The 16,596-nt window shown below is 47.1% G+C and overlaps 1 protein-coding gene across 3 annotated transcripts in view; it reads left to right on the top strand.

Moving 5' to 3' along the window:
• ISOC2 (isochorismatase domain containing 2) overlaps positions 1–16,596 on the top strand; it is a 185,758-nt gene that overhangs the window by 82,528 nt on the left and 86,634 nt on the right. The window lies entirely within an intron of this gene.

Raw genomic sequence — 16,596 nt, 5'->3', positions numbered from 1 at the left:
GTGCGACGGGTGCAGTTGCACCCGTCGCGTATTTCACTGTCTGCAAAGCAGACAGTGAAATACATTTAGGGGCCCTCTTACGGGGGCCCCTGCAGTGCCCATGCCAGTGGCATGGGCACTGCAGGGGCCCCACGACCCCCCCTACCGCCATCCGGTTCCCGGCGGGAGAACCGCCGGAAACTGGATGGCGGTAGGGGGGGTCGGAATCCCCTCGGCGGCGCAGCTAGCTGCGCCGCCTTGGAGGATTCCTATGGGCGGCGGTACACTGGCGGGAGACCGCCAGTGTTGCCGGTCCGACCGCGGCTTTACCGCCGCGGTCGGAATGCCCATTGGAGCACCGCCGGCCTGTCGGCGGTGCTCCCACGGTCCTCCACCCTGGCGGTTTGAAACCGCCAGGGTCGGAATGAGGGCCTAAGTGTTGTGAGCCAAGGAGTGACAAGTAAATTCAAGGCTCTCCGGGTGCAGCACAAGTCATATATCCAGGAATCTCAAGTTTTGCATTATGAAGACAAGTGAGTGAGTCACCAGTGGCTTTGTCCCCTGGCAGGTGCTGATCCCTACTAGCATCCAAAATACAGTTGAAGTCCCCTGCTTTAATCACAGAGGACCACATTCAACCTTCATACAGATCCTGCATCCCCTCATAGAAGCCCCTGTCGTCACCATTAGGGGGATAAGTGTTTAAGATAATATCCTTCCCATCAAGCATGCCCTGAAGCAGGAGACAATGCCCCTCGACCTCACTATATGTGTGATGAAAGGGAACCCCAGATGCAATCTAAATAGCCACCGCCCCCAGCGCACAGTCACCGAGAAGAGCTGTCTCCTCCACTTCTTCCCCAATTTATGAGATTCACTACCCATGAGATGGGTTTCCTGAAGGCAGGCTATTTGCAGCTTATTACGGCTGCGATATGAGTGTACCCTGTACCGCTTGACATAGCCTTTCAATCCTTTGACAATCCATGTGAGTATATTTGTACAGTTAGCCATCAGAAGGAATAGCCCATCCCCCTAAGTCTATATGGAACCCTTTCCACAGCAATGGCTTCCCTATGACCTGTCCCAAAGAGACTGAATGATGTAGCACCTCAATCGCACTGCAAGCATAACCACACCCCCTCCAACACACTATGCAAATGGAACAAAACATGTTCAAACCCCCCCTCCGCCCCCTCGGACAAAAAGCAGAACAACAGAAAACCGTAGTGCTCACCCATTTGTATTGCCAGGACCAGCAGCCTAAACCCACCCCCACAACCATGGCCTACCACTGTTCATGGAGAGTCAACAGCCCCACACAATGCTGTGCCAAGCATCACATCAATGAACCATGCATCATTTTCATTTAATAATCTGTCATGGCTCTGTCCACATCCTGGCAGGATACCCCCACTCTCCCAGGAGGAAAAAAGAGCGATAAACAGGAAAACAACAGATTACTCCCCTCTTCATCCTGCAGAGTCCACTGATACCACAGCCACCGCCGGGACTGACAAGACCTCCACTGGTGTCGATGCATCCTCAGGGGAGTACAGCGCCATGTTTCTCTCTTCCTGTATGGCAACCCCGATGGTCCCCATTCATCAGGGCACTGAGACCCACCAGACGTAGGCCCCTTTTGTGGTCTCCAGCTCGGGCTTTGTGGCCCTCTGTCAGTGTGGGATCCAGTTCTCCACGAGCCCTCCTTGTTCCACATTTCCAGCCACCTCCAAACGTCCTCTGGCAAAAAATGTGTTCTGTTCTCTGAGATCACCCACAGCCTGGCCGGGTACAGCAGCATGTATCGGAGCACCGTGGACATTAGCTTACCCTTAAACTCCAAGAAGCTTTTCCGGTTCCCGTGCACCTTCTGAGTGTAATCCGGATAGACAGAGATCTTATGGTATTCAAAACAGGCATTGTCAGTCTCCCAGTCCGCGCGCAGGTTTCAATACCTGTTCTTATAATTCAGAATACACTCTATGGCTGCCTGTGGCGGTACCCCTGACTGATTGAGGGGGTAGGGAGTACCAGCGCCCAGTGCGCCCTCTCAGTGGCATTGAATGAGGACAACCTAGTACGTCGTAGCGTGTCCCGATCCAGCGTTCCACAAAGTTCTCTGTGTCATGTCCCCCCTCTCGGCCTGCACAGGGAAGCACAGAAGATTACAATTATTACGGCAGGACCTCCCCTCCGCATCCTCCGCCCTTGCCTCCAAGGTCCCAGTTACGGATGCGACAGGAGCCTCCTGCTTCCTGATCGAAGCCATCTCCGACTGAAGTTCAGCAATGGATCCCTGAGCAACTCTGACCTTGTCTGATAACCTTTCGTAGAGAAGTACAAAGGAGATTCACCTAAAGGGCCATTGTCCCAATTTTTCTTTCCAACACCACACAGGCACCCTGTTTACCTGCAAGGATCTCCGCATGCGAAGGCTCCTCAGCTGACAAGACCAGCACCAGGTCACCCCATCCACCACCCTGCTGTATCTGCTGTGTGGAGGGTGCTGGTGTGGTATAGTGTTCCCCTGCAGGGCCTGAACTGCTTGTTCCTCCCCATATGAGAGGCGCGGGACACCCTAATCCCAAACATCTGTGTCACTAGGCAGACAAGGCGGAGAATCTCCCAGATCTCAGGAGATTCACCTAAAGGGCCATTGTCCCAATTTGTCTTTCCAATACCACACAGGCACCCTGTTTACCTGCAAGGATCTCCGCATGCGAAGGCTCCTCAGCTGACAAGACCAGCACCAGGTCACCCCATCCACCACCCTGCTGTATCTGCTGTGTGGAGGGTGCTGGCGTGGTATAGTGTTCCCCTGCAGGGCCTGAACTGCTTGTTCCTCCCCATATGAGAGGCGCGGGACACCCTAATCCCAAACATCTGTGTCACTAGGCAGACAAGGCGGAGAATCTCCCAGATCTCAGGAGATTCACCTAAAGGGCCATTGTCCCAATTTGTCTTTCCAATACCACACAGGCACCCTGTTTACCTGCAAGGATCTCCGCATGCGAAGGCTCCTCAGCTGATAAGACCAGCACCAGGTCACCCCATCCACCACCCTGCTGTATCTGCTGTGTGGAGGGTGCTGGCGTGGTATAGTGTTCCCCTGCAGGGCCTGAACTGCTTGTTCCTCCCCATATGAGAGGCGCGGGACACCCTAATCCCAAACATCTGTGTCACTAGGCAGACAAGGCAGAGAATCTCCCAGATCTCAGATACCTCCATCTTCACCTGTACCCGTGCCGGTCTCCTCAGCAAGCTCGGCGCAGCTACCAGTCGCCACCAGTGCCTTGTGAATGTCCCTTTCCTCAGCACCCTCCAGCAGTCACTATCCAGGGGGCCCCCTAATTGCCCAACAAGGGTGTGTGTTCAGGGGCATAGTCGAGGCACGAACGCAGTCAGAGTGCAGTATCCTGGAAGACTAGGTGCGACCCCAAGAGGGGTGAGCGGCAGGCAGGAGTAGTACCAGGGTCCCTCCAATGATCACTACGGCACCCTCCCACAAGCAGCGACTACGTGCAGGGTAGAAGTGAAGGGAGGCCCCTTTTTTGCCACAGTCACATGAGAAAGTAAGTCCCTGCAGCTCCTCCAGCCAATCACCCATTTCCTCTCGGGCCCGCAGTACAAGCTCCTAGCAGGTATAAGCAGAGCTTCTCATAGGCAGTTGACTCAGGTGCATGAGAGCCGCCATGCCTCGTTGTGCCTCAGGCATTTGGGTTGGTGTGGCTTGGTCAAGCTCAAATTCCAGCCTGCTTCGAGCGGGCAGAAAGCTGAAGGCACTCCAAGCGTAGCTGTCTGCAGCTTCAACAATCCGGCCCGGCACCACCCGCAGGGAACCATGTAGGACCACCCATGCCTCCGACAACAACTCATAGGCCCACCACGCTTCAAGGGAATCCTCACTCTAGGAGCAATTTCACTAACTGGGAGCCCGAATCTATAGCATGGACATGGAGCACCAGAGAATCCTGCAGTTGCTGTTCTGTTGACGAGGTGGCATGCATCAGGATTATGCAGGATCAAGTGGAGCCAATGTGGAGCTGGTCAGAAACGTATCCTGTCGGCCATTTTGAGTGGCTGTGCCCCCACTGTCTAAAATAATTGCAAATTTCACAAACCACCTTGCTCCATAGCTCACAGTATCTTCATGTGGAACCAAAGGTGAAGAGTCATGAGTAAAGCTCATTTCCTCCTGAAAGTTTTCTCCCCTATGCATACTGTAGGATATAGGAACAAAAAATCATCTTGACTGGCCCCTTTTATGAGTTGGTAATGTTTCAGTGAAACCTGCCTTACTAAATACTTCTATAAGGAAATTAGTCAGTAGTAGAGTCAGTAGTTTTCCTTTCAGTTAATTTAACCTCTGGCAACCTGAAGTGGTTATCCATCGTGCATAATGAAGTGCATAGCGAGACTGTTCAATGGGCCACAAATGTAAATGGCCAAGTTTAGCCAAGCATGTTGCTGCTGTCTCATAGGTTGTTTGGGTGGGCTGTGACTGGAAGCACAAACCTCACACAAGTTTTCCATTGCTGTTTTTTCACTAAAACAGTCTGCGACAACCCTTCAGGTGGCGTTAATTTTTCAATTATGTCATTCTGTACCAAAAGCTCCAACATGCTTTCTAATTAATTTCTCAAACAAATAGGTACATCTGACTTCTAGAGGTTTTCCATCTTTCTTTAAGCAGGTTTTGTGTTCAAAGCAATGTAATTCACTGTTTGCTACAGAAGACTTGTGGGAATGATTTAAACGTTTAAGAACTGTAATCCTCATCCATCAAAACAAAGACAGATTATAGAGAACAAGAATTAAAAATAAACTTTAGTAGTTTTTGGTGTCACCAGCCAACAGCACATACTCCCATGCAGGCTACATACATTTTGTACCATGATGACCTATACATTAAATTAATTTCTGGAGGAAAATTGCCCATTGTAGGAGGCTGGCTCTCTATGTAGTGTGCAAAGTTGGGTACACCGTGCATAGAGTCCAGGCAACCACCTGTTGGTTTACAGAGGTAAAATGTAGATCACCTAATGCTATAACTTTTATGGTAGCTTGGTAGAGCAGTTAGGCCAATCTTGGAGAAGTGCAAAGCATTTGTTGTACTCACAGTATCAATAAAGCAAGACACACACTTAAAGGAATAACTCGAGACCAATTTATAAAAAATTCTTCCGATGTTTATAACATTTTTAAGACCAAGGTCATCAAAATTGGGTAAGTATTTTTTAAGTTAGGATTTTTCCAAATTTAGCAAAAATAGTATTTTTGTGTGTAGTTACGCACCATAGGAATCAATGTAAGAAACATTTAAAAATACATATAAGATCAGGCAACACGTTTACCAGTGTCTTGTTCTGCATATAGGTCGAGGTCGTTAAGAAGTCCTGTGGACCAGCTTGAGGAGTTGGGCGGTTTCTGGTTTTGGCGGGAAGAGCTGCTGAAAAGTCCTTGGAACTGGTGCCAGGTGACTGCGGGGGACCACTTGGAAAAGCAGTGCACAGGTGGACTTCAAGATGAATATGGTGGATCCCCTTGTAGTGTAGAGGTCGCAAGGGGTGGGGGAACCTTAGGGCACAGCTGGTTCTCTGGTGCAGGGCCCAGGGAAGCCGGGTGCAGAGCAGATAGATGAGCCAAGAGCTGTGCAGAAAGGTGCCATTGGAAGCAGGAGGGAGATCACTTTGAGGGTCGCTTGCAAGTCAGCAGAGCCACTCTAGTGGGTGGTTCTGGTGGTTTCTGAAGTCAGTCAACTGGGACTTCCTCCTGGTCCTTTTGGAGTCTGGAGTGAACTGTCCTTCCTGGTGTCCGACATTGAGTGACCAGTACCTGGGACTGTTGTACGGTTAAGCCACAGTAGGTCGTGGTGGCACAGAATTTGGCACACTTGCAGGTTTTGTCCTCGCGGTCTGTTGGGTGAAATTTGGTTTGGCTGCGGCATCCGGTTCCTTGGTCAGCAGCCGGTTAGTGAACCAGACTTCACTGGTCTTTTAGTCTTTGTTGAAGGAGAGTGATGCCTTCACTCTGGAGGGAGATCTTTGGCGAATTTTAGAAGACTGGAGATCCTCTGGGAATTTTTAGAGTCCGCCCGATGTCTGAGCAAACTATCAGCGGGGATTGTCGAGTTCTGGGTGCAGCAGGCAGGATTTGGCGCCTTTTTCTTTCTGCAGCACAAATGCAGTTCTTGAGCCTTGGGTCTTCTTTGTTGCTGGTCTTCTTGTGTCCGATCTGATCAGCAGGTCTAGAGGTGCCCACTAAATACTGCATTTAGTAGGTGTTTAGGGGAGTACCTAGTAGTGACCAATGGGTCATCTACCTTAGGGTGGCTACACCCACTGCCTGACCACTTCCTTTGGGCAGAGGTCACTTCCTTACCCCTGATAGGCTATTTTCCTATCATGCAAGATGCAGGAAAATTACATGGAAGGGTCATCTCGCATGCAACACCTAACGGGTGGTGCAAGCAGGGGGTGGCCAGTTCTCATGTCCTTTGTGTGTTTTCTCACCATTGCTCCCACCAAAACTGCGAGTTTGCAATGGGAGCATCCATCTACTCCTAGCAGCAGGGCTGGGATTGAGTTTCAAGGGCGGTAAGCCCTTTGAAGCTCATAGGCAGGGCTGTGCACTTTCCTGGAGGGAGGGCGAACACCTCTGCCATGAAGGGGTTTGTTCTGTGACCCAGAGAGCGCAGGCTCTCAACCCAGGGTTAAAGAATTCTGTCCGGTAGTGACAGGCTGGTTGTGACCAGCCTGCAATCGTGTCAGGGTAGTTAGCTTCTGGAAATGGCACCTCTAAGGTGACTCCTGAGTACATTTTGCAGTACATCAATTTCTGGCACCAGTTTGTATTTATCATTCTGAGTTGTTAGATTCTAAATACCCCAGGGTACAGAGTGACCATTGTGTAGCTGTGAAACTCATATTGACCAGTGTCCAGCACATGCATGGAAAATGGCTGCTATGTTCACTTACAATGTCCCCAGTTTGGCAGTGACACAGTAGGGGCATATTGTTCATGCATCTGTGCCCACATGTGCAGTATAGTGCACCCAGCCATTGGGACTGGAAGGCCTGCCAGAGGGATGACTGACCTATATTGCATGCAGTCTGTAATGAGCAGGGCATACAGGCTATGTGCCTTGTCAGTTTCATTTTAGGATTGCACCAGGACACTCTGCCTGCAATGGCAGTGCTGGGTGTACTTTGAATGCATGGTCCCTAAGGGTGGCACTTTCTATGCTGCTGCCTTCAGGGGCCTACCCTTAGTACCTCATGCCCTTGGTACCTCAGTATCATTTACTAGGGACTTATAGGGGCACCTAAAGGTGTTTCCAATTGTGCCAATGCATCACAACAATTTTGGGAAAAGGATCTGGCTTAGGGAACCCAGTTAGCAGGTGCCCAAATACCAGGAAAGAAGTGGGGGCTAACCATGTCAAAAAAAGACACTTTCCTACACCTATAAACGTTTATGTGACCTTCAAATGAAACAGTAGTCCCATGCGGTTCAAATTGTCTGACAACCTTATCAAAAAGAGAATGCTGAACAATATCAAACATTCACCCCCAGTTGCTCAGATCTGGGCCTAAATCCATTGTGTTTATTTGTTTGCTCACAATGCCATTGCAGTTTGGACTTAGCAATATGCAAATCAGTCTTGACTCTTCTGTCCATGGGAACAGTCTAGCCCAAACTGCCAGGTCAGGTCCTCCTTGGACTGAAAGACAAGCATCCTGCCACTGGTTTTGTGTTATCAACCCTCATCAGCCAGACTAGCTTGAATCCGGTTGCATAGCAAGCATGGATTATGATTCAGGATGCGTCCAGTGGCTGAGATTAATTCAAGCATTCCCCCCCATCAACTTGTTTTTGCATTTGCTGCTCTAAGTGCACCAGATATGCCCAAGAGTGGGTCTCGCGCTCACTGTGCCACTGGATTAAAGTTAGCCTGGCTGATGAGGGGTGATAACCAGAAACCCGTCCCAGGAGGCTTGGTTCTGGTCCAGGGAGGACCTGGCCTGGCAGTTCGGGTTGGACTGTTGCCATGGGGAGCAGGGTCAAGACTGATATGCATATGCCTGGATCCAAACTCAGGTGGCATGGTTGGCAAAAAAAAAAATGATGGATTGGGATGCTGCCAGAGCGATTGTCTGTGGCTGAGATTATTTCAAGTTTTCCATCCATCACCTTGTTGTTTTGGCAACCTTATCACCACAGACTTTAATAAACAAATCCTACTGTAAAATTATCTGGTGAAACAGTGTGGTTTGACATAAAGCTCTGTACGTAATAATTGTACCAAACATATGGTAGGATTCACTTATTCACCAACAGCCACCTTGCTCACTCTGTGAATGTCTAAATCCGTACCCTTCATATGGATATCTTCAACCATTGTTAAGCCACTGTCAAAGTATCCCTTCCTGCTACAAGTCTTGCATTCTCTGCCAATGACTGGACAACCTCTGAAGGAAGCCAGGTGGAGCAAATATCCACAACTGTGGCAGAAGTGTTTAGAATCAATCTTACTGTCTGAGGTAAGATTGGATCTGCTTCTTTCACTACCTATAATGCAAGTTCATCCGCTGAGCAGGTTGTAAGCTCAGTGTGTGGCCTCAGTCCATGCCTGACGTCGTCCTTCTGTACCTCCAGAATTTGCTTCACACAGTTTAAGGCTGTGACACAATGCTTGACCTACCACCATACCCTTCTCCCAGCTACTGTAACATACAACTACTGTTCTTGGATTTCTACAGACCCCACCTACATGAAACAAAGGAGTATATTTCTGTACCTCTATATGTTATGCATGAAGTCCTTACAGTATAACAAAAGGGTGTACAAATGAACTGTACCTGTAGACCTCATATCACTTATGTTTTCTGAAGGCCTGGATGGGACAGAAATTTCTAATGTCTTAAAACACTAAACTATCTTCATATTTGGAACATTATACCTATGAAGATACTTTTTAAATGGCCATCTGAACTGGACCATGCAGAGTCTCATTTGAGTCTCACCCCTGGGCACATTTTGCAATACATCCAATAATGGTATCCGTTTGTATTTATCATTCTGAGTTGTTCGATTCTAAACACTCCAGGGTAGAGTGGCCATTGTGTAGCTGTGAAACTTGTATTGACCAGTGTCCAGCACATGCATGTGAAATGGCTTCTATGGTCACTTACCATGTCCCCAGTTTGGCAGGGAGACAGTAGGGGCATATTGTTCATGCATCTGTGCCCACATATGCAGTATAGTGCACCCTGCCTTTGGGCCTGGAAGGTCTGCCAGAGGGATGACTGATCTATATTAAATGTAGTGTGTAGGGCATATAGACTGTGTGCCATCTCCGTTTTGCATTGTAGGATTTCACCTGGACACTCCGCCTGCAATAGCAGTGCTGGGTGCACTTTGGTTGCATGGTCCCTAAGGGTGACACAATCTTTGCTACTGCCTTTAGGGGCCTACCCTTAGTACTTCATGCCCTGGGACCATTCAGTGTCTCATTCAATTCTCACCTCTTAGATACTCCCTTTGTTCAGCTGGTGATGACAACTGTCCATTTCAAGTTGAACATTTTTTCAGAAGTCTTTCCCATGTGAAATATCTTCCACCGAATCCTGCTCACCACAGAAGTTGAAAAATATTCCACATATTACCTCACTTCAGCCCGGAAGCTCTTGTTCAAAGTACAAGCTGTGTGAAACAGAGCCATAAGAATTATTTCCAGCATGAAAATTGATGATCATCTTTCCAGTACAGGGTCCAAATTAAACCACATTCCTATCAAAACTCGATTCAAGATCACTAGTCTACCTTTTATGTGAACATTCATCAGTCAACGAGCTCCAAATTACATCTCAAACCTCCTTCCACTGACCAAAATTCAAATTAATCTGTGGTCCTCCAAAGACCTGAAATTGCCTGTTAACAAATGGCACCGAAGCAGAATGAGAAAAACAACTTATAACTGTTGGAGCTGCATTGTGGCACCAACTCTCAGAACCCTGCAAAACGGCCCCCAATCTCAAGAGCTTCTAGACTGCAATCAGACAATACTTCTAAAAGAGCCAAGCTGTCCATTAATAGGAGCTCTCATCTTAACTCTCCACCTCAGTCATGAATCTCACAGTTGCCTGGCCCTACATGTTTATCATATGATTTCTATCATGTTTCTTTTCACTGTTTTTTCGGTGACATGAAACAGGATTCTCTTTTGTCAACTTAACTGCACAATTACTTAACAAGGGACATTGAAAACAGAATACGTTTATTGTACATTACAGGTCCGTATATGTTCCAGCGGTGATACAAGTTGATCTCACAGTTATATGGACGAACAGATACCCAACGAGCTCGTGTGTGGAAGTGCAGTAGAAAGGGACATGCTGCACTCGTACAGCGCTGCACTTAGCTGACAGTGCTGTCTAAACGTGAGGCTCTTAACCAAAGGCGCCTGGTAGGCGCACAACGCCCATAGGGCTAAAAGGGCTCTAGCCCTCCACGCCGTGTGTCTCAGCCCGGGCTGCTGTGGCATTGACTCGGCAGCGTCTGACGTCATCTCCGACATGCCCGAGTTTTTCTCAGTCTTTAAAAGACCATTGACATGCCTGTGTGAACTGATTAAGGAGGCTTTGTTTGTCTGTTCCATTGGTTCCAGTACCCCTCTCACCCCCCCCCCCAGCCCCCCCTCATCTCTTTGTGTTTTACTTTTACTGCCACAGTGGGAGAATGCATTTCATGAAAAGGCATATCACCAGTAGGATTCCCACCTTTCCAAGAGAAAAATACTGGTCTTTTGTTGTTTCACACCCTGAAATAGCCTTGCTTCGAATCCAAATAGGGCTGCAAATAAAATCATATCTATTCATTTGTAACCCGAATTTTCTCTCTTTGTTTCTTTTAACTATTCGTCATGGATCATTACTTCAGTCCTAGAACACATTTGAAGTATGCACAGATAAGTGTTAAAAATACCGGCTTTAGGTGATTCTACTTATTTTTGTACAGGCTGGGGCTCAAAATACTGAGCTTGCAACCCTAATAACAAAACTGAAAGTTTGTTGCAGGAACAGCACATTATTTATTTTCCCCACCTGCCATCCCTGATTGATGCCATAATAGCAATACTTTAACATATTTGAAACCCTACGCTGCCGTCAATAACATGCTGCGTTGCTACAGGTGTCTGGGAATACATACTGCATTCAGACAGTTCACTCCTCATTCTCACCGCCCACCCTTCCCTTTCACGCTCACCCTGCACTCACAGCAATCACACTACACTCAGTGCTCACCGTGCACTCATGCCATTCACCCTCCTCCTACCCTACACTCACACCAGCGCACCACTCACCCTGCATGCACATGGCGCTCTGCTCACCCTAGACTCAGTGATTACACTACACTCACACTGCTCACCGTGCACTCATGCGGTTACCCTGGACTCACTGTTCATCCTCCTCCTACCCCGCACTCACTCAAGCACAGCGTTCTCCCTGCACTCTGTGATTACACTGCACTCACACAACTCACCATGCACTTGTGCTGTTCACCCTGCAATCACTACTGACCCGGCACAGATGTGACACTTCAGGAGAGGATGTGCAACAGCCTGAGCTGCCTACTTGGGAGCTGGGGGAACCAGGTATGAGTCTCAGCATCAGCTCAACATCCTGTGATTCTGGGCAAATCACTTAATCTCTGCACCTTGTGAACCTCTCAGGTGACTTGCTGTGCTTTACAAATCCGGGATTTATCTTTTAATTTACCTGTCAATCTCACTGCTCACTTTGCAGTCTTACTCATAAGCACATCACTAAACATGCATTTATTCGTCCCACTATGCATTATCACACGAACCCAAACTCATATGGTCACATCACTCACCCTGCATTCACTCCTCTCACCTTCCTCTTACACTGTCACACCACTCACTGTGCACTCACATAGGTACTCCTGTCACTCACAAAGCTCATACTTCACTGACCGGGGTACAGCATTCACCCTGCACTCACATCATGCAAAGAAGCACATCACTCACCCTGGAGCAACACCACTCACCCTACACTCCCTCCTCTCACCTGTCACTTACACGGACAAACCTCTTAGCTTACACTCATAAAGGCACTCTGTTCACCTTTCCTGCACACAGCGACGGTAGTATGCTGGAACTCATAGGGCACACCAACATCATGCACTAACTCCTCTCACCAGTCACTCTCACAGATCACCGTTCACTCTCGCCACTCATCCTGCATTTACACCACTCACCACCACTCTGCACTCACTCCTCTCACTCTGTACGTACTCCTCGCACCGAAACTCACACGGGCCCTCCTCTCACATTGCATTCATGCAGCTTACCCAACACTCACATAAGGACATTTTTCACCCTACACTTGCACTCCTGCTGCATTCACTCACACTATTCACCTTCGCCCAGCTCTTACATGAGCACACCTCTTACTCTGTGCATATAAAAAATGATACAACTCTCATGAATATACACATATTTCTACAAAATCACCCAGAGAATGCCTGCTCTTTCCATAGTGCTAGATGCCTACTTAATTCCATCTGCAACAAAGGGGCTGGTGCAAGAGGAGAAAGTGGACTCCGAATGTGGGATGGTGCGAGGAGGGAGACGAGGACTGAGGCTTTGGGGTGTAGCACTGGTCTGATGTTCAGCCAGTCGTGGATCTCTATTCACAACAATACTTCATTCTGCTCATGTAGGTTGTTTTTGCATTGTAATTTGGGTCTGAAAATCCCGAAATGCAGAGTTGCTGGATAAAATCCATGGTTGCAGAAGAATTCAAACATTTTATAAGATCAGTTGGTTGATGTGATATTACACGTTAGAAAGTGGATTAGTTGTTTACAGTTCTGTAAGTGATTGATCCACATGTGAAACCAAATAAAGCCCTGTGCAGCTATTTTAAGGAAGTGCCCTTTCCATTCACACCATACTTGTAACAAACATTGACAAGGCAACATATTTTTTTTAATAGTGTATAATGAATATGTCTTTATTAAGCTTCACTGAAATGCTAGACAGGAATTGCAGAAGCATCATGGCAAGCTCTTCGAACACAATGGAAGCAGATTGACTAATGGGAGTGTGTGTGGCAGTGTATGCGTGTGTGTGTGTGTGACAGAATGCAAACGAACAAAAGAGTGCAGCAGACATAGTGAGAATGAGTGTGTGTGTGAGGAATCGGTGTGAGAGAATCAGTGTCTCAGTATTTGTGTGTGAGTGTGTGTGTGTTATGCTTGCATCTGACCCCTCTCATGCCTTTGATTATTTTCATTTCTACCGGGAATTGTACCAATCATCATAAACAAATACTTTTGCATCTGTATTCTAGCAAGACCTCTACCATCGGTGCTGGCTCACCTGCGACATAATACTCCCTTTTTTGAGAGTTTGTCAGTAACAGCTTGGTGCATTCCTGCATGTATATGGCTCAATATGCTACCTATATGGGAACTGCTCTGTGTGGCAAGGTAGCAATAACCGTTAGACTTTTATTTAGTGTAGCACAGGTGTGTGGCCGTGCATTTACAGGCAGCAATATTGCCACCTCATTACACACAATTAACTCGGAAAGAAGGAATGGCATTTTGGGACTTGAATCTGTGACTTACCAGTCACACACTCCAACATAACGTGGTGTAACCCACTAAGCATTCCTTACTTTGTAAAATAATAAATGCTCTGGCCCAAAATCTTGCTCAGGAGCCTGTACCTGGCAATTTCACACGCTGTGAGAGATGAATACCAAGACTGCCTCGGTGTGCCACTTTCATCCACCACTGGGAGCTCCCTGTGCTTTTTTCTCACTCTTGCAGGTTATTTTTCATCTTTGCTTTCTTCCTTGATCACAATTTTATCATCTTTCTCTTTTTCCTGTTTCACTTTTGGGTTTTTCTTTGTCTTGTTCTGTAACAAAGTCTGATGAGGAAAAATATATGTGGGGCCCTGAAAATGAGTACCATACTCCACCTTCAACTCCTGGCTCAAATTGAGAACTGCTACTAATATTTTAAAACCGTACAAAAGGGCAGCCTTTACCATAAATATTTTACAACATCTCATCGGGTAAACTAAAGCTGTACCTTCAGCCAACAATGGGTCAGGGGCAGTTGTCTGGACCTGCAATTAGTTGAAGCCCAGAAACAGTGTCAAATCCACAAAGAATTGTTTGAATACTATCAGGTTTGTCCAATATATTTAAACCGCACAATTTGCTCACTTCTTTTTCCTCTTACAATGGCTCTGAACCCATTTCTAGAAATGCTTGTCCTGCCCATTGCTGGGAGCAGGACTGGCTTTTGCGCGGTGTGACCAGTGCAGCCACATCTGCCACTGGCTTTGATGATTGGGTGAGGGTAATCTATGTTTAGAAAAAAACTTTTCGTTTAAAAGCACATGACCTTCCTTGTGCATCCAGCAGTTTTCAGGCAACAATAAAAATGTCAAGATAACGCTGGTGATTATTGTTCCTGCTGGTGAGAGATCAGAATTTTGTGTACTGGCAGTTTAGGCTCATCATAAAGTAGTGCAGAGGGTTAATGTGCCTGCCACAAAGAACTTGCACCATGCAGATCACTGAACTGAGTGAGAGTGAACTATGAGCAGCACTATAGAAAAAATGAAATGTATGTCAGAGAGAGGATATGAAGAGATGAGGTGCACTGTTGGAGGGTGGTAGTGAGGAAACACATGGAAAAAGAGGTCATGGGGTGAGTGAGGGGTGCCAAAAAGACTGTCACACTGGGCTCCACCAGTGCTAGAGCCGGCCCTGGCTAGAGGTGTTATTCCCCCCCCCCCTCCCCCTCGAAGTTCAGGTCTAGTTGCGCCCCTGAGTCTGGTCGAGTTGAGACATTGAATGGAATAGTATTGAGGCGGTGCCAATGAATGCGCGTGATGTAACAAATTTCACTTTAACACTATTGACGGTGGTACTGCACCCTACACTAACCTGCTGTTTCTGGTATTTCTTTTACATTGAAACTCATGATTTGCGCAGCTCACAGGGTGAGGCACATTGACCATACCAAGCTGTATCTAGCAACAAGTGAGCACCGTGAAGAGCTCGGACTGGTATAGGGGAGATTTTGGTGTCCATAATGTGCACCTGAATGCAGTGGTAGAGCCACAAACATCTAGTATACCCCGTATAGTTGTGCTGCATTTACTCGTTAATGATATAAAATGTTGCTCCACAGTAGCCTTTTGTAAAGTTAATTATGCCTTTCTCATTGGTGACTGCAGCGTAATGAGATGTTACAGAGGTGTATGAGCATAAAGCCCAGTGGGAGGAGGGATGCAGGTCTGTAGCCAGACCCAAGCAGAATGAGGGGACAGAGGGAATCGGGTGCTGTAAAGAGTGGGACAAAAGAAATGGTCGCGTTGTTGGAGGACTGCGTTAAGGTCCATGCGTCCTTAAGGGACAGGGAATGCTGTGCTTTGCTTTAGAGTCACGGTGAGATGCTGCAGAGAGAATGAGTTGTTGCAAGATCACAGTAAGGTCTATGTATCTTGACGGGAGGGGGGATGCACTGAGGTGCTGCGGAGAGAGGGGAGAGAACGAGTTGTTGCACGGCTTCCGTGCAGATCGCAGGGATGTCCTTGTAGAGGAAAGGGAAGAAGGAATGACATACTGCAGGGTCGCCGTGAGTGGTACTTACATAATCTGAGATCTGCAGACTGAAGGGAGAGGGGATGAGGTGCATTAAGGACACCATCAAGTGGATTTTAAATGAGGAAAGTGTTACAGAAGAAAAGGCAAGAGGAAGGGAATCGCCAGCAGTTGATAGGCATGACATCCAACTGGAGCCGTAGACAAGGTGGTCATATGACCCGCAGAAGTGGGATTCGCCACCCGCACACACTTGCCTGAGCTTCGTACCGTGCACCTCACCGGCATACATCTGAAAAAGGATGCTTTGTGGTCTGTAAGGTGAATACACATCTCACTGTTTTTCTAGGTATCCTGTTGGGAAAACGAAATTCCTGTAACCTACAGAAATATGTTTTCGGGTGGACAAGCAACCTTTTTGTAATCATTCTGAAATACGCCGTTTATATTCCTCATGTATGATGGTCATGATGGAATGCATGGCTCCGTGAGATTTTATTCGGCCTGATAATCACTGTTTCTAATTGTCTTTTCATTCATTTCTGTGTCCAATGCTTCTTTTAAACTATTTTTAATTTACGGGACAGGCTCTTCTCCTTTCGTTGAACTATTTCTATCTTTTTTTGTTTTATTTTATTACTGTTAATTTTATTTTGTCTTTTTTTATGCTGGTTGCCCCCCCCCAATGTTCCCTTTACTTAATATGCCCGTTTCTTTTTGCACTCTTTACGAACACTTAGTAGCTCTTCTTCTCTCAACTTCTCCTTTTACATTTTACTATTAATATTTGCCTGTCTTCTCCTTCCCCTTTTGTTTCTTATGTTTTTGTCTTTCTGTTGTTTTTTTAAATTATTTTTTATTTCACGATTTTAATCTAATCCCATCACATCTCTCTGCTCCACGTTTGAACCAGCCTGTTTTAGGATGTATGTCTAATGCTAACATTGTAAGTTTTCAA

Source organism: Pleurodeles waltl, chromosome 7 (genome assembly GCF_031143425.1).
Source record: "Pleurodeles waltl isolate 20211129_DDA chromosome 7, aPleWal1.hap1.20221129, whole genome shotgun sequence".
NCBI lineage: Eukaryota > Metazoa > Chordata > Amphibia > Caudata > Salamandridae > Pleurodeles > Pleurodeles waltl.
This window is presented reverse-complemented; position numbering and strand designations above follow the sequence as displayed.